Source organism: Bos indicus, chromosome 2, assembly GCF_029378745.1.
Source record: "Bos indicus isolate NIAB-ARS_2022 breed Sahiwal x Tharparkar chromosome 2, NIAB-ARS_B.indTharparkar_mat_pri_1.0, whole genome shotgun sequence".
Classification (NCBI taxonomy): domain Eukaryota; kingdom Metazoa; phylum Chordata; class Mammalia; order Artiodactyla; family Bovidae; genus Bos; species Bos indicus.
In genome coordinates this window covers 122779754-122803970 of record NC_091761.1, presented here as the reverse complement: position 1 = coordinate 122803970, position 24217 = coordinate 122779754, and positions in this window count along the sequence as shown.

Genomic DNA, 24217 nt, shown 5'->3' with positions numbered 1-24217 from the left:
GGTGGGAGGGACTCAGAGGTGCCAGCAGGACAGGATCTGTTGGGGACTGGGACCTGAGTTTTTTCCTGCTGGCAGGGCCAGGGAGAGTCCCCATCCACTCCCCAGGTCAACTCTTCTCTCGTTCAGCCGCTTCCCTGCTCACCACCCTCTGTCTGGATGCCTCAGACCCAGGGAAGAATGTCATGGCTGCCTCCTCCCAGAAAGACCAGAACAGGCAAGGAACAGATGAAAAAGAATGATGTGTACACTCCCCAAGGTCCTGCCCTCTGGGTTCTTTGCAGACTATGGACACCCTGGATGGACACTGAGGGGCAGGGGCAAGGATGAGTCTAGTTCCTAAGAAAGGTGAGCTAACCTGGCTGCCAGCCTGGTCACTGCCAGGGTTTTGCCTAGGACATGGCTTCCTCATTCTTGCACCCAGGCCCTGCCCACCCTCACCCAGGTTCCAACGGTGGGGCTGCTGCTGTCTTCCTAGCTCCACTGCCGTCACTTCCACTTCCCTCAGGACTCTGCTTCCCACCACTGGGGTCTCTCAACATAGCTTGTGCAAGGCGCAGGGGGTCATAGTGGGGGGTGATAAATGGAGTCCCCTTCACTCTCCAGCTCCTCCCCGACCTGCCAGGTGCCCCCCTTCCCTTTCATGTCCCTCCTGGTATTGAGGGACAGTCTCTCCCCTTGTCATCCATCTGCCCCTCTAGGCTGGAAGTGCCACCAGGAAGGGCAGGGATTGAATCACTTTTTGTTCAGAACTTGTAAGCAGTGCCTTGAACAGAGCTTGGCATGTAGTAAGTCCACAATAAACATTTTTTGCAACAAGTGAATGAATAAATGTGAAGATCTCCCAATTAAGTGAGGGCACCCGGGAGAGGAAGAGTAGCAAGCCCACTGTGGTTACAGGGGTGGTTTGAGGAGGCGTCCTGGAAGCAGGGACCCAGGCAGCACCACGGTGGAGGCTTGGACAAACAATCACTGGCAAACTCACCTACCTTCTCTGTTCGTCACACCTTTTCCTGAGCACCTCCTGTGCTCCAGGCCTTGAGAGAGGAGTCAATGCTGAGCCCAGCAGACCCTGCTGCTCCCAAGAAGCTCTCTCCAGAGGGAGGGAGAAAGGCCGGCCCCAAGGCATCTAGATCAGGGAGCTACAAGCCAAGGATCACCTGCAGTAACTCCTGCTGGGCCCCTTCACTTCATGATTCCCCAGGGTGGGGGTTATTGTTTCCACCTGACAGGTGGGGGAACTGAGGTTCAGGCATCCTGACACCAAACCCCATGGCCCTCCTCCAAAATCTGTTCCTGTCTGGGTTTCTGATTCACTGTCACTTACCGACAGCTGAGGTGGGCGCTGGAGTCACAGACATGGATGGCATGGGTATGGCCATAAACATGCCTTTCCCAACATAGGGCCTCCCTGGTAGCTCAACTGGTAAAGAATCTGTCTGCAATGCAGGAGATCCCCGTTCGATTCCTGGGTTGGGAAGATCCCCTAGAGAAGGGATAGGCTATCAACTCCAGTATTCTTAGGCTTCTCTAGTGGCTCGGCTGGTAAAGAATCTCCCTGCAATGCGGAATACCTGGGTTCAATCCCTGGGTTGGGAAGATCCCCTGGAGAAGGGAATGACAATCCACTCCAGTATTCTTGCCTGGAGAATTCCATGGACAGAGGAGCCTGGGGGCTATGGTCCATGGGGTGGCAAAGAGAAGGACATGACTGAGTGACTTTCACTTTCACTTTTCCCAACACAACTCAGAGACAGGGAGATGTGACCTAACTGACACAGAAAACAGCGGGGCTCAGAGGACCAGCCTTGGACGCCAGGGCCTCCTCTGTCATCACCATCTCAGGGGAAGCTTGGTTATAACTGAACAAATTAATGAACAAAAGGATGAATGAGTGGGAAAATTGATAAATTCTGTCTTGGGCCAGGGGAAGAGACTCCATGAAACCAAGAACCTTAATGACTGTGCCCCTGCCTTACTGTGTGACCTTGGCCAAGTCTCTTGCCCTCTCTGGGCCTTCTGAAGAACAAGTGAGTTAGTCCCGAAGGACCATAACTCACTCTCTGAGCTTCGTCCGTTTGAGGCAAGAGGAGGAGCCGAAAGACCCCGGTTGGTTGGTTCTGACCACAGCTGTCAGCCTGGGCACCATCCAGGATTTGAGGGGGGCTGTGCATCCTGGCATGGAACTGCTGGGACCACTCTGATGAGGATGCATGGTGTCAGCAGCAGGACACCAGGGAGGCCAGGCTGACACATGGCCAGTGCAGTTATAATCTTGTGCTCCAGAGAGAGACACAGGAATCTGACGAGGGCAGTTATAAAAGCTGGTGTCCCGAAGCACTCTTCTGAGTCCCTTTACTTCAGCTATCTTATTTAATCCCAAACATATTACAGATAAGTAAATCTGTTCACTAAGACTCTTTTGTCAGAGATGAAATCCAAAGGGCTCAAACTAAAGAGGCAGTTGTGTCCTACAGAACTGGGATGAACAGAGATGGACTTGCTTCAGGCGTGGCTGGATCCAGGGGCTTTTATAAGAACACTGGATCTCTTTTTTCCTACTAACATGTCTTAATTGTCCTTCTCTCTGTCTGTGATGGGAGTTGGATGGACCTTTCTCTCCCTTCACTGCTGGAATTCTTCACGGAGAGGGGAGGGAAGGAAGGAGACATAACCATCAACAGCTCCAAGCTTGCATCACCCCCTCCGGAACTCCATAGAGAGGAAGGAGCTAGTCCCCCCTGGGGGCCAGATATCAAATCCTAGCAAGGATTCTGATTGGCCTCATTTGGGTCACAGGCCCATGCTTCGGACCAGTCACTGTTTCCAGAAGTTGGGATACTAGAATTGGTCTGGCTGGGGCATTAGCTATCTCTAAGGATAGGAGGTAGGTTGGAGGCTGTCATTAGTAATCCTGTCTGAATCTCATGGCCCATGGCCTGGGGAGTGCAAGAGGCTTAGTTTCCTAAAGAAAGGGTCACTAAACACAGAGAGGGCAGACAATGACAAGGTGACAAAACATCGTGTCAGTTACAGTAGACATTATTAATCCCACTTTACAAAGAAGGAAAGTCAGTTGTAAAGAACCTAAGTAATGCTAGTAGGCTAGTAGGTGGCAGAACAAAAACTCAAAAGCCTCTTCACTGCGAATCACCAAGCTAGTGCTTCCTGTGGACCCCACTTCTGCCACACCTCCTCCCCCCCACACACCTGAGTTCCAAAAGGTTTAAACTGATCATTGCAGGCAGAACAGGACGATTCTCAAAGCTCGGGCGCTTAGGAAGGCCCTGGAGCTTCAAATCTAATCTTCATCATGGGTTTAACTTGAAGTTCCCTTTTCCCCTTCAACTGTGGTGCACAGGGCTGCCCTTGGCAATTTTTCTGTCAACTAAGCAGGGCTGAAACGGGATGCGTCAAAGAGAATAGAGACCAGGTCAGCATTGCCGGGGGCGAGATTAGCAGGAAATACTGGGAGCATTAAGACGGCTGAAGTGTGAGCTGTCTGGCACTCGAGCACATTCTCCAGTGGAGCGCACAGCTCACAGCACTCAGACACAAGCAGAGCCTCCCCAGCCCCTCCTGCCCATCCCAACCTGTCGGTTTCATTTAAGGGATGTTCCATAGCACATCAGTTGAACCTCAGTCCAAACCCTTTCTTTTTACGGATGAGAAAACATAGCCCTGAAACACCCAGATGCCCATTCAAGGTCAGAGAGTGAGTTAGGGTGAAGTAAGAACTGCCCAGCAAGTGCCCACTGAATGGCAGACATTTCGAAGGGCACTTTGATACTTGACTTAATCCAAGCCTCAATCGTGATGATTCCCTTTTATTCATGGGGAAACTGAGTGTCCAGAGATTACCTGTCTTTCTCAGCATCACACAGCTAGGAAGTGACAGAGCTACTTGTGAATGGATTGCTTGGTATAAAAGTCAAGTCCTGGGCCACTGTGCCGGTCATTCATCCATTCACCTCTTTGGTCTCCCCTTAATGACCACCATCTGTTTGAAGCTGGACGCCTGCAAGTGGCATTTCCCAGCTTCTCTGGAACACTGGGCCTAGTGAGCTTCAGACAAAATGGGAAGTGCCAGGAGAAGCCCGGGAAGTCGGAGGCGAGAGACCCTGTTCATCTCTCCCTCTGTCGTGTCGGTGGCCAGCAGCTCTTAAGGACTTCAGTGACTCCAGCAGCAGTCCCAGTGGTCCTGTCGCCACCAGGAGCAGCAGCAGGGGCAGTTCTTCTCCTGGGGTTCCCCCAGCCCTGGCTGGCAGCTGATCCTGACTTCCTAAGCCCGGGTTTCCCTTTCCTTCTCTTTCTGTGCCTTCACCTGTCAACCCTTCCATGACAGAGGACCCTCCTCTCTGTGCAATTGCTCTTGGAGTTTCCATTTTCCTAAGTGAACCTTAGGTTTGCCTGAGATGCAATGTCAGTTGAAGGCAAGACTTGGGTAGACCAAGTGGCCCCTGCACTTGACCATAAGCGTTGGTTTCAGTGACAAGAATATGGGGTGTGATGGCTACCTCTAACTGTTCTGGAAAGAAAATGATAACTCAGTACTTTAAACTCCCAGATCAAAATATCCTCAGAGAACCAGAGATTTAGGAAGGCCCTAAGGAAACATCCTACCTCTTATAATCACAGGCAAGACACAGCTGAAAACCAGGTCCCAAATCCAATCCAAAGCACATTGCTATCCAGTCCTGCTGATGAAAAACTACAATAGAAGTTGAACTTGACTCATAGCCTTGGCAAATCCCATGTGTGAAATCAGTAAGGCATTGACTGAAAAAGACAGGAATCCTGAGAACTGGAAGGAGAACTCAGATGAATCTAAGAACCTTGAACCGCCAGCTCTCCCCAAGCTTCCTTTGCCATTTATGGCAGATGCTGCTCTTGTTTAGGAAAAGTAATCTCCCCTTTCTTGGAGACCCCATAACGCTAAAAGATATTGAGTTGGGAACTCCTGTCCTGCTCTTTACCTCTTCCATTGACTTGCCTGTGTGTTCCGTGCAGAAGGCATATAGATCTTGGCGAAGAGTTATGAACTATTATGAACTTATTCCAAATGCACCTGCTATTCCAGATGTGGTATCTCTCCTAAAGGAGAAAATCGCTTACCTCCTGGCACCTTATATAGCTGGTGTTCTGGCCACTACCAGAAGGCGTTTGCTTTAATTCAGCAGGGACGGCAGGAGACTCTGTCTTGCCTCAGGGCTGTACCTGCTCTCCTGCTAGGATGGAGCTAGACTAGAAGGATGGATCTAGACTAGACTCAATGACTCAGCCTGTCATGCGATACTGTGCTGACTTGCCTGATTGATGACACCATGCAGATCAAACCCACTGGGCAGAGAGTGGACAGCACCCTAGAAGCTTTAGTAAGACGTACACATAGCAGATGGAGAAGGAAATGGCAACCCACTCCAGTATTCTTGCCTGGAGAATCCCATGGACAGAGGAGCCTGGTGGGCTACTGTCCATGGGGATGCAGAGTCAGACATAACTGAGTGACTAACACACACACAAAGCAGATGGTGGGACTTCGCATCATCGGTTCAGAGGCCTGACCCCTACCTGAGGTTCCTGGGTCCATACTGTGGAGCATGTTTGAATACTGCCTCTCGAGGGACAGACAACTTGCTTCTCCTCATACTGCCTTTCACCAAGAAAGACACACATTTGGTGGAATTTTCTGGATCTTGGAAGCAACATCCCACACCTGCAGCATGTGCTGCTCCAAACATTTTTACTGTCTTCAAGTAGGGTCCAAGGCAAAAAGGACCCTGTAGAAAGTCGAGACTGCTGTGTGACTAAGGCCTTGTGATCAAGCCTCTAATGATTCCCCAAATTGTCTGTGACAGATGGAGTAGCTACCGAGCCTGGCCCAGCAGCCCAGACCCTCAGGGTATTGGAGTAAATCTTCGCACTCTTCCAAAGACAGCCTCCACAGAGCACCGGGTGACCAGAAGATGCTTGCATCCCATCGTGAGACAGGCGTTATCTGATCCGCTGAGCCATGAAGTTGGACATGCACGACAGTAAGTCATTACCAAATGGAAATGGTGTCAAATTCATGCTCCAGCAGACCTGGAAAGCATAAGTAGGTTGCCGGTGCAAGTGGTCCCTACTCTCCCAGGACCTGCTCCTTCACTGCTCCAGTTCCCTTCAGCCTCGCTGACGACCCCACATGAGGCTCCCGATGACCAGTCAAATGTCGGAGAGCAACAAAGTTCTGATTGCTAGATGGTTGTACCAGATATCTTGCACATGTGTGGAAGGGGACTTTTGCCGTTTTTCAGGCCCATACAGGAGTATCCCTGAAAAACAGCGAGGAAGGAAGATCTTCCCAGTGGTCAGAATATGGAGCAGCCTGGGAAGACAGATGGCCCAAGATGAAGATTATAGTGGTTCACGGGTCATCTCTAGTAGGTTGGAGGGATAATTAGAATCACAGAAAGAGCAAGATTGGAAACTGGAGGAAGTACAGAGATACTCTGAATATTCATTGGAAGTTGAAGCTGAAACTCCAATACTTTGCCCACCTGATGCAGAGAACTCACTCATTTGAAAAGACCCTGGTGCTGGGAAAGATTGAAGGCAGGAGGAGAAGGGGACGACAGAGGATGAGATGGTTGGATGGCATCACCAACTCAATGGACATGAGTTTGAGTAAACCCCAAGAGTTGGTGATGGACAGGAAGGCCTGGTGTGCTGCAGTCCATGGGGACGCAAAGAGTTGGACACGACTGAGCGACTGAACTGAACTGAACAGAGATACTCAAACACAGCTCTGTCCTTGCCCGGAGGGGGCCCCCAGGCTCAGCTGGGAACACTGGGCACGTGATTTGGCCAGGCAATGCTCTAGGAGGGACAATGCACGAGCGAACACAGCCCCGCTCTCCAGGAGCTACACATGGTAAATGTCAAGAAGTAGCTTTACCTACTTTCTGTGCGTGATCTTATGTAATTCTCCATGTGATACCTCCGAGGAGGAACTATGATGCTGCTACATTACTAATGAGAAACTGAGGCCCGGGGGACTGAGTGGGTGGTCCCAGGAGCAGGTAGGACTTGCACTCATTTCCAGCTGAGCCCTGATCCCCTGTCCTTTGCTCCTGCAGCATGTGTGAGCAATGACATTTCCTCGGCATGTGGGTATCACCTGTACATGAATGTCTGAGGAACTTGACCCTTCCACTACCTCTCAAGTCCTGTGCCATCAGTGCCCACGGGTGCTGCTTGGGATCAGGGACACTGTGCTGCACCCCCCTCTCACTCTCATGACAGCTCTGCCAGGGGTGTATTACCTCCATTTTCAGCAGAGGAAACCTAGTCTCAGAGGATGCCTGAGAAGCCGAGGGGCAGAGACAGAGACACAGTTGTAGGGACTGGACTCTCCTCCAGGCAGCCCACCTCTGGGTGAGGATGCCCCCAAGTCCCTTACATTCCACAGGCCAGGACTAGACTCCCAGGTCCCTGGCACTGCCTACGAGCCCAGCAGTACTGGCTCCCACCTGTCACCTTCTCCCCTGCCCACCTGTCCCAGTTGCCGGGCCCCTGGCTCCTCCTCAGACACACCAGGGCCATCCCTCACTCTCCCTTCAGCCCAGAGCACCCCCACCCTGCCCCGGCATCCCCACTGTCTCAGTTTCTCACTTGGTTCTGGTCTCAACTCCAATACGACACTCAGGAGAGCCCACCCGGAACGCTGTCTCAAACACAGCCCTCCCTCCCGTCTGCCCCCTGAGCCCTCGCCCTGCCTTCTGCAGCCTTTATCATCATGTGCTTATGTTCCTCGTCTGGTTTTTGCTGTCCTAGATTGGGTCCCCCAGAAGCAGCACTTGAGAGGAGGATATGGGGCAAGTATTTAAAGGGGAGGTGAGGCAGCTCTTCTAGAGACACAAGGAATTCAGACGGGGAAGACAGGAGTTAAACCAGCTGTCATGGCAGGTTCCTGGTGTTTGTCCCCGGAGGCCCCTGGCAGATGGTCAGACACAGCTTAAGGACAATCCCAACTGAAGGGCGAGGGAGCTGAGGCATTTACACCCCGACCCTAGAGAGTCGCTGGTTGAGAGCTGCTGCCAGGGGCTGTCAGTTCCCTGGCACATCTGACCTGCCAGCTACTCAGGCCAAGCCCATTCTATGAGCCTTCCTTCTCAGACTCCAGGGCCTGGCTGTCCTGCACTCGCCTTTCCCAGGACTCTTGGGCACAATCAGGTATCAACACCATGGGAGGAAGCCACAGGGAACACCAGGGAATGGGGTGGAGGTGCAGGCAGCCAAGGATTGGGAGAGGGAGACGCTGGCAGGAGCCAGACCGACACCCTTAGGCCATTCTAAGAGTCACTCCTCTCCTGGGTGGCGACAGCTCCTGCTCTCTCACGTGTCACCTGGAGGCTGCATGACTTTGTGCAGAGTCCCCACTGGAAATCAAGGAAGTTTGAGCGGGCGACCCCAAGACCTCTTCCCCCCAGGTCTTGGCGTCCACCGTGGCTCTGGCATCTCTTGTCCAGGACCACTGGCTCCTCCAGGACCACTGGATCCTCCAGGGCAGGCCTGAGTCTTGCTGCCTGTGTTTCTCTTCTGTCCAAACTTCACTGCAGCTTGGGCTGAACCCCACTTGGAGGGAGGCGAGGCCTTAAAGGGTCACCAGGAACTGTGGCCCTTTCAGAATCATGAAAGCAAAGACCCCAGGACCACAAGGTGTGTGTGTGCATGTGTGTGACAGCAAGATGAATCACAAAGTCACAGCCATCGCATCCGTCAGCTGACGGGAACTGAGTGGTCATCATCCCCAAGCACTCAGGGGGACCAGATCCGCCAAACGTCAGAGCCGGCAGGGAGCCCAGGCCACCAGCCCTCAGCCTCCTGGTTCTGAGCTCTGGAGTCTAAAGTGTGCAGAGATGGAGCAAGCACCCCAAAGTCACCGGCCAGGCAGCACCAAGCCTCAGACCAGAACCTGGGCTCCAGACTCCTGTCCTGGGTGCTTCCACCAGGCCCGTTGCCCCAGGGGTCTGCTCTCCAGCTGCTCCAGACCTGCCAACCGCCCAGTGGCATCTTCAGCACCAGAGTCTGGATCTGATTAAATAACGACCTGGGGGCAACTCCACTGTCCCCAAGGGGATGCTCCATTTGCATGAGATGAGTGACGCCCCCCACACTCCCTTCAGGGCTTAACATGAGGGAAATTCAAGTTCACAGTGGTCTCTTTTTATGCCTCAAGAACATTGCCTATGAGAACCAACTGGAATTGGTTACTTAATGCATCATAACTAGTTGTATGAACCTAAACTGTCCCTGTAAATCTGTGTTAAACGCCCACAGAGAAAGTGAAAGTATTAGTCACTCAATCGTGTTCGACTTTTTGCCACCCCATGGACTGTAGCAGGCCAGGATCCTCGGTCCATGGAATTCTCCAGGCAAGAATACTAGAGTGGGTAGCCATTCCCTTCTCCCGGGGATCTTCCCAACCAAGGGATCGAACCCAGGTCTCCTGCATTGCAGGCAGATTCTTCAAAGCATTTAGGACCCTTAAGTAATGAAGTATTAGCACAAAACCCCTACTGATTACTTCATTTTCTCCCCTGCAGGCCACCCTCCTCACCACCCCTCCCCATCACAACCCACTGTCCAGACAGCAGCCTCAGGATCTTTCTAAAATGCACACCCCACTAGACTTCTGCAGGGCTTCCTGTTCCCCAGGGCTTGCACTGCACTCAGGGTCAAGGTCAAATCCCTTCACGTGGCTCCTGAGGTCCTTGGGATCCAGCCCCCACTACCTCCTCCATTTTCTCAATCCTTGGTCACTCCCAACCCCCATTATCTGCCTGGGCCAAGGGACCCACTTGACATCCTGCTAACACGTATCTCTCACTTATCTCTCCTGGAACTTTGCACAAGCTTGTCCCTCTGCCCTGAGAGCCCCCCTTCACTGGCACTTTCCCCAGGGCCTCCAGGTCTCTGCAGAGATGGCCCTTCCCAGGGAGGCCTTCCCTGAGCTCCCCCAGCCCCACATGCCTGTCTTCATGCAACTGACCTCCCAGAATGGAACAACCCAATTGTCCATCTTGGATGAGAGTTGGACTATAAAGGAAGCTAAGCATCGAAGAATTGATGCTTTTGAACTGTGGTGTTGGAGAAGACTCCTTTTTTTTTTTTTTTTTAAACTTTACATAATTGTATTAGTTTTGCCAAATATCAAAATGAATCCGCCACAGGTATACATGTGTTCCCCATCCTGAACCCTCCTCCCTCCTCCCTCCCCATACCATCCCTCTGGGTCGTCCCAGTGCACTAGCCCCAAGCATCCAGTATCGTGCATTGAACCTGGACTGGCATCTTGTTTCATACATGATATTTTACATGTTTCAATGCCATTCTCCCAAATCTTCCCGCCCTCTCCCCCTCCCATAGAGTCCATAAGACTGTTCTATACATCAGTGTCTCTTTTGCTGTCTCATACACAGGGTTATGGTTACCATCTTTCTAAATTCCATATATATGTGTTAGTATACTGTATTGATGTTTTTCCTTCTGGCTTACTTCACTCTGTATAATAGGCTCCAGTTTCATCCACCTCATTAGAACTGATTCAAATGTTTTCTTTTTAATGGCTGAGTAATACTCCATTGTGTGTATGTACCATAGCTTTCTTATCCATTCATCTGCTGATGGACATCTAGGTTGCTTCCATGTCCTGGCTATTATAAATAGTGCTGTGATGAACATTGGGGTACACGTGTCTCTTTCCCTTCTGGTTTCCTCAGTGTGTATGCCCAGCAGTGGGATTGCTGGGTCATAAGGCAGTTCTATTTCCAGTTTTTTAAGGAATCTCCACACTGTTCTCCATAGTGGCTGTACTAGTTTGCATTCCCACCAGCAGTGTAAGAGGGTTCCCTTTTCAGTGTTGGAGAAGACTCTTGAGAGTCCCTTGGACTGTAAGGAGATCAAACCAGTCAATTCTAAAGGAAATCAGTCATGAATATTCACTGGAGGGACTTATGCTGAGGCCCAAGCTCCAATACTTTGGCCACCTACTGCAAAGAGACCAACTCACTGGAGTATACCCTGATCCTGGGAAAGATTGAAGGCAGGAGGAGAAGGGGATGACAGAGGATGAGATGGTTGGATGGCATCGCCGACTCAATGGACAAGACTCTGAGCAAGATCCGGAAGATGGTGAAAGACAGGGGAGCCTGCCATGCTGTAGTCCACGGGGTCACAAAATGTCAGACATGTCTGAGCGACTGAACAACAACAACCCCCCAAATGACTCGGAGCAAACTAAGGATGGGGCACGTCTCACCTCTGCAGCCCGAGAACCGGTTTTAGGCCTGACCAGTCTGGGGCTTTGGTGACATTGATGGAGGGGTAGAAACTTCAGGCTGCAGACCACAGAGGTGCCATGTGTCCCAGTGGTCAGACTGTGTGTCTGACCCCATTAGTCACTCACCAATACCCTCGTCTGTTCAGGCTGTGGCCATCAATGGTGGGGATCCCCTGTTACCAGAAAAGGTATTCCCAACTCACTTCTTGGGAGTGGTTTTTAGTCGCCTAAACCAGAAGTAATTTCATCTCCTTGGCCAGTGATTATTCTAGGAGTTGCTACGTTCCACCTAATGAAATACAAGCAAATCTATCTTGCATGAGGCTTCTAGCAAAGATTTATTTTTCTAAATACAAGAGACAGACTCAGCTGATACAATTCTTTTGCTGTGCCCAAATTATTTCTGCTGCCTGCTATCCAGACATGATGTCTGGCTGGAGCTACAGCAGCCATTTCATGACTATGAGGCTACCAACCCAAGGACAAGAAGCCTCATATACTAAAGAAGGCAGAGCAGAAAAAACCTGAGTCTTGCATGGCATCATGAACACCTGAACCAGGGCCAGTGGTCACCCACATCTAGACCTCTTTTCAGGTAAAAAAAAAAAAAAAAAAACCACTGTTTTCTTGAGCCACTATTAGAGTTTCCATTACGTGAAGTCAAACACAATTGTAACTGATACAGACAGACTTGGACTCGAGTCCCTTCTCTGACACTGATGAGCTGTGGCCCTGAGTAAGACAGTTAACCTATCCAACCTTTCCAAGTTTCTGAAATTGCAGTTTATTCACCTGTTAGAGTGGAGTTGACGGTCCCTACCTCACAGGTGTTCTCCATGAGGGGGAAGACTGATGGTGCCCAGGTCAATGCAGAGCCTGGTGCAATAGGAAAAATTGCTAAATGTATCAAGACCTCACCATGCACGGACATGGATCTGAGCTGTTTGCATGAATCACCTCTCTCAATTCTTATCACATTTCTGTAAGATAAGTACTAATACTAACATCCCTCTTTTCGTTTACAAATGAGAAAACTGAGTTACAGAGAGGCTGAGTCACTTGCCCTGGGACACACAGCCGGCAAGTGGCAGAGAGGAGATTCGAGCCCAGGAGTCAGACCCCAGAGCTCACGCTCCTGACCATCGTGCTATGGGGCCTGGTGCAGGGCAGGTGCTCAGTGGATGCCTGCTGACCAGATGAGTGAGCACACTGAGACAGGTGCTGGGGGCGCGTGGGCTTCTAGTCAAGCTCCTTCCATCACTGCCTTGGTTTGTGAGGGGCTCCTGAGGAGACCCTGAACCCAGAGGGCAGTGGGCAGACCCCCTGAGCCCACTCTCCACCCCTCTATACACATACCCACCCCCATCCCCACCCACACCTATCTCCACCCCAACCCTTAACCACACACACCTCCACCCCCCACCCACACCCCTACACACTCAACCCCTCACCCACACCCCTAAGGCTGTGTTTCCCCCAGGCTCACTGGCCCTTAAGTGTGTCACTGGCCCATCTCAGTCCTCAGACACTTTCTCATTCCATCTGTGATTGAGACAACACATTGGTTCTCATATTAACTTTTATTGCGTATTGATTTTCTCTGCCCTGTCTCAGCCATGTCTGTTTTTATATGCTTAAAGCAGTAGAAGCCATTCAGTGGGAGAAGCAAGAGAGCATACAAACAAGGACCTCTATTAAGAGGGCCATTGCCTTTGATAGAAGCAGAAGCAGCACCCCCTTCACACTGGCTAAAAGAGCCTGAGGAGGGGGCTGCCACCCTCTTCACACCCCCTGAGATGGGGGTGTCATCTGGGGTGACAGAGGAGAAGACCCTGAAGGTGGCTGCAGGGGTGTGTCTGAGTGGAAGTCAGGGGAAGGTTGGGGTGGGCGCCTCAGCAGGAGTCAAACCTGGCTGGGTGGAGGGGTGGGGGTGCATCTGACAAGGAAGGAAGCAGGAGGTCAAGCCAGAGGCAGGGCCTGATGGAAGCAGAGACTCTGAGCTGCTCTCAAAGAGGCCGGGGCCTTGTTCACTCTCCCTCCCCCACTGAAGAATGTGTTCTGGGCTGGGCCAGGCACATGGCTGCCCACCCACCATCTGAGTCCCAGTGTCCAACACTCCTCCTAAATTGGGGCTTGTTGGGTGGTTCACCTCTGGGTACCCCCAGAGGGAGGTTCTGGGAAAGAAGGCACGATGCTGGAGTGTGGAGGCCTGGGCTCAGCTCTGGGTCCCCCATCTCACCTCCTTGAACTGCATTTTCTCCTCTGTGAGGGGGAGAATAATAACACCTGCCTCTTGGGGTGCTGGGCAGGGCAGGTCATGAGGTCTTAACAAGAAGCAGTTCATACAGGGGCTGGTGCAGACGGGACTCAATAAGGGCAGCTGTGACAATGATGGAGATGGGGATGGTGATGATGGTGGAGACGAAGATAGTGGTGATGATGGCGGGATGGTCTTGATGGTTGTATTAAGTCAGGGTTCTCCAGAGACACAGAACCAATAAGGGGTGTGTGTGTGTGTGTGTGTGTGTGTGTGCATGTGTGTGTGTGCACGTGCGTGTGCATGAATGAGTGAGGATAAAGAGAGAACACTTTTAAGGATTTGGCTCACACAGTTGTGGCAGACATACTGGCAGACTGGAGACCTGGGGAAGAGCCTATGTCGCTGGTCAAGTCTGAAGGCCCGTCTGCTGGCAGGATTCCTTCTATTTTGCAGAAGCTCACTCTTGTTTCTCTTAAGACCTCCAACTAATTGGCTGAGATCCATCATGTTGGGGGGTGGGGCGTGGGAGGAAGGGTGATCTGCTTTACTCAAAATCTCCTGATTAAATGTAAATCTCATCTAAAATCTTCTAGACTAGCATTTGACCAAATATCTGGGCACTATGGCCCAGCCAAGTTGACATATAAAATGAACCATCGCCGTGGTGATGATGATGATGGCAGAGACAACAGTGCTGATGATGACAACCAATGACTCGAGGAGAAGGCAGAGAAGCAGGAAACACCCCTCATGGTCCCCATCCTTGATCTCAGATCTCTTTCCTCCCACTGCTCCTCACTCAGCATTCTCATTTTTGGGTCTCAGAGGACACCAGGTGGGGCTTCCCAGATGGTGCTAATTGTGAAGAACCCACCTGCCAACATAGAAGACAAAAGAGATGAGATGCAGATTCGATTCCAGGGTCAGGAAGATCCTCCGGAGGAGGGCACAGCAACCTGCTCCAGTATTCTTGCCTGGAGAAGCCCATGGACAGAGGAACCTGGCAGGCTATAGCCCATGGGGTTGCAAAGAGTCAGACATGACCGAAGGGACTAAGCATGCACAGACACCAGGACATCCTGGAAACTCAGAACTGAGGAGCCTCCTTCTCAGGATTTGGCCTTCCAGCCCCCTGCTTGCCCTGCTTGGTAGCAGCTCATGCTCCTAAGCCATCCGTGGCCCCTTGCTTCGCAGAGCTTCATTGCTAGAGGGTGGCCACAGGGCAGCAGGGCTGGGAGCCAGTTTCACTCTTTCTATGTATGGACATAACTCATTTCCACCAGGAAAGTGGATGGGGCTGACAATCTGTAGAGATACCACAATTGTCCCCACAACTTGTATTTGCACTCCGCATCACCTTCTATGTAGGAGATGATACAGGAAGTCTCTGGCTCCTCGGAATTCCCTCAAGAAGGACTTGGGGGCAAAATTGGCTACCTCTAGGTATCAGCCACTGTTCTACTTTCCAGGGAATGTCTTAGAGACTGGGGAGATGTGGGTAGAGGGCTTCGGGTGGAACGCAGCATGGCAGGTAAGGCTCAGCATCCTTGGCTTGTAGTGGGAGACAACTGCAGCTCTGCCCTGAGATCAGGTTTGGCTTCCCTGATCTAATTAGCACTGTGGATAATTAAACTTTACACCCAAACACAGGCCTGCTTCACGGACAGCACTTCAGCTCTCCTACTGCTTAAATATGAGATGGTTCCTCTCCTCAAAGGCCAGAACCAGGGATGCAAAAACCAGAGACAGAACTATAATCACCAGTCTGATAACTCAGCATGAGTTAATAAAAATTAAATTAAAAACCAATCTCCCCAACAAACAAAATAATTGAAAACACTCTGAGTCATTTCTTTATTCCTGCTCTATTCAAAGGAACAAGGGCATTTTCATCCTTTACTCCTTTCTTGTTCTCACGGTTCCACTTATTTATTAAGGTCCCTGGCTGAGCACCTACTTGTAACAGGCACATGCTGGGTGCAGGAAGGAGCAATAAACAAGTCAGACCAAGTGCCCACCCTCCTGGGGCTCACAGTTCTTGAAGGACGAGGCAACAGTCACACAGACAAGTGTATCTAGATGAAGCCAAGCATGCCGTGTACTGGAGGCAACATGGGAGGATACTGAGGGGCTAACTCGGGGGCTGACATTTAAGTTGAGACCTGAAGAAGCTGATTACTTGAAGGGCGGAGGGCAGAGTGATCTATGGAGCAGAACTGCATGTGCAAAGGCCCTGGGGTGGGAAAGAAGGTGCCAGAGGGACAAAGGAAGGGCACTGGGGCAGACTGCTTGAGTAAGAAGAGAGCCTGAGGAGGGGGAGGAGGCAGCAGCCAGACCCTGCAGGGCTCATGGCTTTGGTCAGCAGAACTGAGTTTATTCAAGTTTCTTCAGGTGATATTAAAGGATTTTAAGCACGGGTGTGGCCTGATCAATCTGGGGCTACTGCTAACACTGATTGACATGATGGAGGGGGCCTGATTGTCTCCTCCCAACTCCATCATCAGAAGGTCTGCAGCCATTGCATGGAGCAGCCTGGCCCCATCTAGAAGAGGCATTGCAACCGAATGCGGGACAGAGACAGAGCTGGACCTACAGCTACAAAACCCACTGGGGATCCTTGGAAATCGGGCAGAGATTTGGACTCCCCGGGGGTTCAATCCAAGAGTATTGAGGTCCTAAGTGCTTCCTAGATGGCTGGGACAAGACCCCTCACTCTGTAGAGCCTTCCAGTGAAGATCAAGTGTGTGGACAACCTGACCCTCTGTGTTTGACCTGAAGGATGTACCTTCTCCCCAAGCAAACCCATCTGTCCTGGGGAGCCAGGGGAGGGCAAATTGCTTCCCCAGACTAACCTGGCATAGTGTGGGCAGAACAGCAGGGAGATAACAGCATCAGACAGACCTGGGCAAGGCCCCAGCATCAGTCTCATTGTGCAGATGTGGACAAAGCTCTCCCCTCCCTTGAGCCTCAGTTTCTGCATCTGTGAAATGGGTACAATGTCTACTCACCTCCTGGTTGCATTTTCCTATTCAAAGTGTGCATGCACACACAAACACACATACATGCACACACACACACACACACTCTTACACACACACACAACCACATAATAAAAAATGAAATAGAACCCAAGTTACCTTATGATCCTCTAGACTGTCTAGCCCTGCTCTGAGTGCCCAGAACCAGGGCGAGGGATAAGGAATGGAGAGCAAAAAAGGTGGCAATTTTCAGCCCAGAGAAAAGTTTGTCCACAAAAGAGATTTTTCAGCCTTGAAAATATTTTAGTTGCATGTTGGACGTTGGATATTTTGATTGATCGCATATCTGAAATTAAGACTTCATGGGGATGCCCCTCAGCTTTCTTCCCTAGACCCAGCCTGGAATTCAAAGGAAGGCTTGCACAAGACCTCCTGCTTCATCCTGCCCCGGCCTCACCCTGACTGGGTCTGCAGAGCTGACTGCCTCCTGGCTGCAGGCAGGGGGAGATGAGGGGTGGAAGGAGAGAGCTGGTCCAGTGTCATCACCTCCCAGGCACTGACCCCACCCACTTGTGAGAGTGGCCCAGACAGTGTCCCACCTCTGACCAATCAGATCTACACATCCTCCTTCCTTGGGGAGTGTGGAGGGGTCTCAGAAGGACCTTGGGGCCAAGGGCTGTTTCTGCCCAAGAATAATAAGTCAGACTGTGATAGTAGCTGTGAAAGTGAAGTAGCTCAGTTATGTCTGACTCTTTGCGACCCCATGGACTGTACCCCACCAGGCTCCTCCATCCATGGGATTCTCCAGGCAAGAGTACTGGAGTGGGTTGCCATTGCCTTCTCCAGGGGATCTTCCTGACCCAGGGATCAAACCCAGATCTCCTGCATTGCAGGCAGATGCTTTACCATCTGAGCCACCAGGGATAGTAGCTGCAGTAGTGACCTAAAATGCTCTGGAAACAGAGGTGAGGAATATTCATTTCATTTGGAAGTTGAAGAAAGTTACGTAGAAGGTCTTCCTTTGACCTTGGCCTTAACCATGGGGTAGGATTTCAATAGGCAGAGATGGGGTTCAGTATGGAGGCATGAGACGGGCAGTGCAGGGCACAGTTCAGGAACCCTGAGGGTCTAATATGTCTGGGAGAAGGTACAATAAGTCAGGCTGAATTTAGGAAAAGGGACCCCAGTGGAATAGCAAGGGCTGTTGAGAGTAAAGACAGAAAATGTGAACAGGGGAGGGACAGAAACAAATGCTCCCAATTATCAGACAGCCCAGGATAAGCAGTGATGTGGGGTCTGGGGGTTGGGGAGAAAGACTAGAGTGGGGTTCAAAGTATACTATTTGGAGCAGCTGAAGATTACTATAAGCTTTATACATGAAGTATAACTGATAGAATCAAGTGTGCATATTTAAACTGTATGATTTGATAAATTTTGACATATATCTGCAACCTTGAAACTATCCCCACAATTAAGATAATATCCGTCACCTGCAAAGTTTCCTTGTACACCTTCCTGCCATCCCCAAAACTCACTCTGTCCCTAGGCAATCACTGATCTGCTTCCTGCAATTAGACAGACAGATAAATAGATGAGCTTTTATTTTCTAGCATTTATATAAATGACATGATACAGTATGTGCTCTTTTTTAACCTGGCCTTTTCATTCAACACAGGTATTTGAGATTCATCCTTGTTGTTGTACGGCATAGTTCATTTCCTTTTTATTGCTGAATGGTGTTCCATCATATAGATTTGCTTATCCATCTACCTGTTGGATCTCTCGAGTGTCTTGTGTTGTTTGAGCTATTAAAAATAAAATTGTTATGACTGTGTGCAGTATAGTCACAAAGAGTCAGACACAACTGAAGCAACTTAGCACGCATGCCCGCAATGGCTAATGATATTGAACATCCTTCCATGTGCTTATTTGCCATCCATATAAGTCTCATTTAGTGAATGTGTGCCATTTGCTAAGTTGCTTCAACTCATTCGACTGTAGCCCTCCGGGTTCCTCTGTCCATGGAATTCTCCAGGCAAGAATACTAGAGTGGGTTGCCACGCTTATTCTAAATCTTTTGCATTTCCACATGAATTTTAGAATCAATGGATCATTTCTATTAAAAATCCTCCTGGTGTTTTGGTTGAGATTGCATTGAATCTATAAATCAATTTGGGGAGAATTGACATCTTAACAATATTGAGTCTTCCAACTCATGATCACATTCACTATTGAGGTCTTTAATTTCTCTCAGCAACATTTTGTAGTTTTCAGGGTATAAGACTTGCACATGTTTTGTCAGATTTATCTCAAATAATTTTTAATTTCCGGTGCAATTGTAAATGGTATTTTAATCCAATTGTTCATTTTTAATGTATAGAAATAAAATTGATTTTCATATATTGATCTCATAACCTACATGATCTCATAAGTCTGTAACCTTGCCAAACTCATGAATTTTAGAATGTAAATTCTATCAGATTCTCTACTTAATCGTGTCATCTGAGGATAAAGAAAGCTTTACTTGTTTTTTCCAATCTGGATGCTCTCCAGTGTTTTATTAATTTTCCATGTCTTGTTGCACTGACTAGAAGCTCCAATATAATGTTGAATAGAAGTGATGTGACCTGACATCTTTTTTTTCCCCCAATCTTAAACAGCAATGATTCAATTTTTATCATTAAGTTCCATGCAAGATGTAGGCTTTTTTCATAGATGCCTTTTATTAGGATGAGAACATGTCCTTGTTTCATCTTTGGTAGAACTTTTAATCAGAGATGATTGCTGCATTTTATCAAACTTTTCTGATTATATAATTTTTCCTTTTGCTTTAATTAATATGGTGAATTACTTTCACTTTCAAATGTGAAAGCAACCTTGCATTCCTGGGATAAACCTTTGTTGGTCACGATACACTTTTTTTATATTGTTGGATCTGATTGTTAAAATTTCATCCAGCATTTTTGTACCAGTGTTCATGACGGATACTGACCTGTAGCTGTTTTGGTTTAACTTTTTCTTGTAACATCTTGGTCTGATGTTGGTATTAGAGAAATGCTAACTTCATAGGATGAGGTGAAAAGCATTTCCTCTTCTTCTATATTCTGAGAGATTTGTGTACTTGTTATTATTTCATTCCAAAATGCTATGAATAATTCTCCGGTAAAGGCATTTGGGTCTGGAGATTTCTCTGTTGGAAGATATTTAACCACAAATTCAATTTCTTTTATTGATAGAAGGCTATTAAGGTTCTCTATTTATTGTGAGTCCGTTTGGTGTGTGTGTCTTTTAAGTGATTTGTCTATTTCATCTAAGGTGTTGAGTTTATTGATGTGAAATTAGTCATGATGAATATTCATTTCATATCAATTTAATGTAAAACCTGTAGTGATATTACCCCTCTCAGTTCAATACTGGAAGTTTGTTCCTTCTTTCTTTTTCTCCTGGTGAGCTAGGCTAGATGTTTATCAATTCTACTGATTTTTAAAAATGAGTGTCTGGTTTTATTGAATTTCTACCTCTCTCTCTCATTTTTATTTTATTGATTTCCAACCTGATTTTAGTTTTTCTTTTCTTTTTCTTGCTTTAGGTTTAAGCTTTCTCTGTTCTCTGGTTTTACAGTGAAAGCTAATGTCATTGAGTTGTGTCCTCTGTTGTTAAATTCCCATATAGATAGCATATGTACCATGTATGACTTGAATGCATTTAAAAATTCTATGGTCCAGAATAGGTTCTATCTTTATAAATGTTCCACATAACACTTGAAAAGACTGTGTATTCTGCTTTTACTAGATGAATGGTTATATAACTGTCATTTAGGTCAAGCTGGTTATTGTGTTGTTCAAATCTCAGATATCCTGACTATTGGTCTACCTGTTATGCTACTTATTAAGACAGAGTATTGAAATCTCTGACTGTAGTTGTGGGTCTTTCTATTTCTCTTTAAAGTTCCATCAGTTTTTGCTTCATGTATTTTTAGCATTTTTTATCCGGTGCTTAAATACATGGGGTCCAGGAAGGGGCAGAGCAGGCGTCCCCAGATGGGACCTCAGCACAGAGAATGGAGTCACATGACAGAGTCCCGGGCACGGGCGTTGGCAGTGTCGCGGCCCCACTGTGAGCCCAGCTCTGGGTGAGCACTTTGGCCTCACTGACCCAACACGTCCTCACTCAGCCTGTGTGAAGGTCCTGGGGCTGTCCTCATCCCACACAGGAGGGGCTCAGAAAGGTGCAGGCCTTTACCCAAATCATGTCCTCTGAAAGAACCTACCCCTTTTTCATCATGAAGTGCCTGTCTTTGCTCAGAAATTTACATTGTCTAATATTAATAAAACTACTCTAACTTCCTTTTAATTAATATTTGCATGATATATCTTCTATCTTTTTCGTTTAACCTATTTATGTATTTGTGTTAGTCTCTCAGTCATGTCTGACTCTTTGTGACTATATGTACTATAGCCCACCAGGCTCCTCTGTCCATGGACTTCTCCAGGCAAGAATACTGGAGTGGATAGCCATTTCCTTCTCCAGGGCATCCTCCCAACTCAGGGACTGAACCCATGCCTCCTGCATTACAGGCAGATTTTTTTACCATCTACCAGGACATTTAAAGTATGTTTCTTGTAGGCAGCATATGATTCTTTTGAAATTTTTCAAAAATTCAATTTGACAATCTCTGCTTCTTTTTTGGTAGAGTTCAAACCACTCTACCAAATAATCACATGTTTAATGTGATTATTGATAGGTAAACATACTTTGGCCACCTGATGCTAAGAACTGACTCATTTGAAAAGACCCTGATGCTGGGAAAAATTGAAGGCAGGAGGAGAAGGGGATGACACAGGATGAGATGGGTGAATGGTATCACTGACTCAATGGACATGAGTTTGAGTAAGCTCCAGGAGTTAGTGATGGACAGGGAGGCCTGGCATGCTGCAGCCCATGGAATCACAAAGAGCTGGACACAACTGAGCGACTGAACTGAACTAAGCCTATCAGTTTTTTATTCATTATCTATTTGTCTCATCTTTGTTCTCTGTTTCTCTTTTCTGCCTTCCTTTCAATAATTTTTATTATTATTACATTTTATCTCCTCTGTTGGCTTATTTCCTATAATCTCCATTTTGCTATTTTTTGGTTGCCTTAAGGGTCTATATGACACATCTTTAACATGTAACAGTCTGATCTCAAGTAAAATCATACCATTTCACATATAAGAACTTTACAACAGTATACTTCCATTTCTACCAGTATTAATCCAATTGTCATATATTTTACCTATACAGATGTTATAAACCTATGTGCACTGGAACAATATAAATATGTTGTTACAATTATTTAACAGTCAATTATCTCTTTAAAAGGTTTAAATAATAAGAAATACATATTTGCCAATGTAGTTATCATTTTTGCTCTTTCTTCCTTTTTTAATCATTTTTGGTTTGTGATGTGATTAATTCTTTCAGCTTTTGTATATGTGAAAAGTATTTTGCCTTCACTTTTTTTGGAAGGTATTTTTGCAGGGTAAAGAAATCTAGGTTGGCAATTTTTTCTTTCAATACATTAAGGTACATAACTCTGCATCTTCAAATTTGCATAGCTTATGAGAAGAAATTGGCTGTTACCATAATCAGTATTCCTCGATATCTTACAGCTTTACTGTCTGGCTGCTTTTATTATAATTCTCATTATCACTGGATTTGAGTAACTGGATTATAATGTGTCTTGATATAGTGTCCTTCATATTTCTTGCACCTGGATCTGTCAGATTGTGAGTTTCATCAAATATGGAAAAGTGTTTAGCTATTAGTTCAAATAAACATTTTTACCCCTCCCTCTCCTTTGGGAACTTCAGTTGTATGTATATTAGGTTTCTTGAAATTGCCCCAAATCATTAATAATCTTTTTTTTTTTTTCATCCCTTTTTTCTGTGTATTTCCTTTTGGAGAGCTTTTAATCCTATGTCTTCATAGTCTAACTTTTTCCTTCTGTAATATCTAGACTAATTTAATCTTATCTAGTGGATTTTACACTTCAAGCATTGCAGTTTTCATCTCTAGAATTCAATTTGGGGTTTTATTATGCATTCTATATCTCTACTTTCTAAACATCTGAAATCCTTTTTATGATTATTTTAACATTTTTTCTTCAACTTCTAATATTGATGTCAGTTCTGGATTGGTTTCAATTAATTGATTATTTTCATCATTATGAGTTTTGTCTTCTTGCCTCATTTTATGTTTGATCATCTTTATTTGGGTTCCAGACATTATGACTTATGGCTAGTGTATATTGGGTATTTTTGTATTCCTATAGAACTCTTAGACCTTTGTTTGGGGACATAGTTAAGTTATTTGGAAAGAGGTTGGTCCTTCTGAGTCTTGTTTTTAACTTATTGTAATGAGTTGAATAGTGTCCCACCCCCAAAAAACTCATGTCCACTTGAAAGCTCAGAATGTGACTTTACTTGAAAATACAGTGTTTGCAGATATAATTTAGTAAACGTGAAGTTATACTGGATTAGGGTGGCCCCTAAATCCTATGACTGGTGTCTTTATAAGGTTCTGGAAATGCATAGAGAAGAATGTCGTGTGACGATGGAGGTAGAGATTGGAGTAATGCGTCTATAAATGAAGGAACACCAGGAATGGTCAGCAACCACCAGAAGCCAGGAGAGAAACACGGGATAGATTCTCCCTCACAGCCTCCACAGAAAGCTAACCCTGGTGACAATTTGATTTCAACTTTCTAGCCTCCTGAACTTCAAGGGAACAGATTGTTGTTTCAAGCCACCTAGTTTGTGGTTATTTGTTATGGCAGCCCTAGGAAGCTAGCTCCAATGTGCTAGGCAGATCCAGTGTACCATCTAATCTAGGTATAATTCTTCCCACTGAAGCAAGACCCTTTTGAGTATTCTATCCGGTGCCCCACAAATTCTGAGGTTTTTCAGTCCAGCTGGTGAGCACAGGCATTATTCCTAGTCATGTTCACCCTAATCCTCTCAAATGGCTCTTTTCCTGCCACTTTTCTCATGCATAGACTCTGAACAGCCCTCATCAAATACTTGAAGGCAACCCTCCACACAACTCTGGAGTTCTGTCCATTTGGGCAGCTCTTTCCTTTCCAATACTTTAACCACCTGATGCAAACAGCCAATTCTTTGGAAAAGACCCTGATGCTGGGAAGGATTGAAGGCAAAAGGAGAAGAGGGTGACAGAGGATGAGATGGTTGGATTGCATCACCGATTCAGTGAACATGAACTTGGGCAAACTCCAGGAGATAGTGAGGGACAGGGAGACCCGGCGTGCTAAAGTCCACAGGGTCACAAAGAGTCAGACATGACTTAGCGACTGAACAATTCCTCTCTAGAAGTGTGTCCCTGTAACTCCAACTATCTTGCCTCCCTTAACTCCTTCCCTCTCCTCAATTCAGACTCCGTTAGGCTCTACCTGGGCTCTTCCTCCCTGGACTGACTGTTGCTGCTGCTTAGTCGCTGTCTTGTCTGACTCTGTGACCCCACAGACTGTAGCCCACCAGGCTTCCCTGTCCATGGGATTCTTAAGAATATTGGAGTGGATTGCCATTTCCTTCCCCAGGGGATCTTCCCAACCCAGGGATCAAATATGCATTTCCTGCTTGTCAGGCGAATTATTAACCAC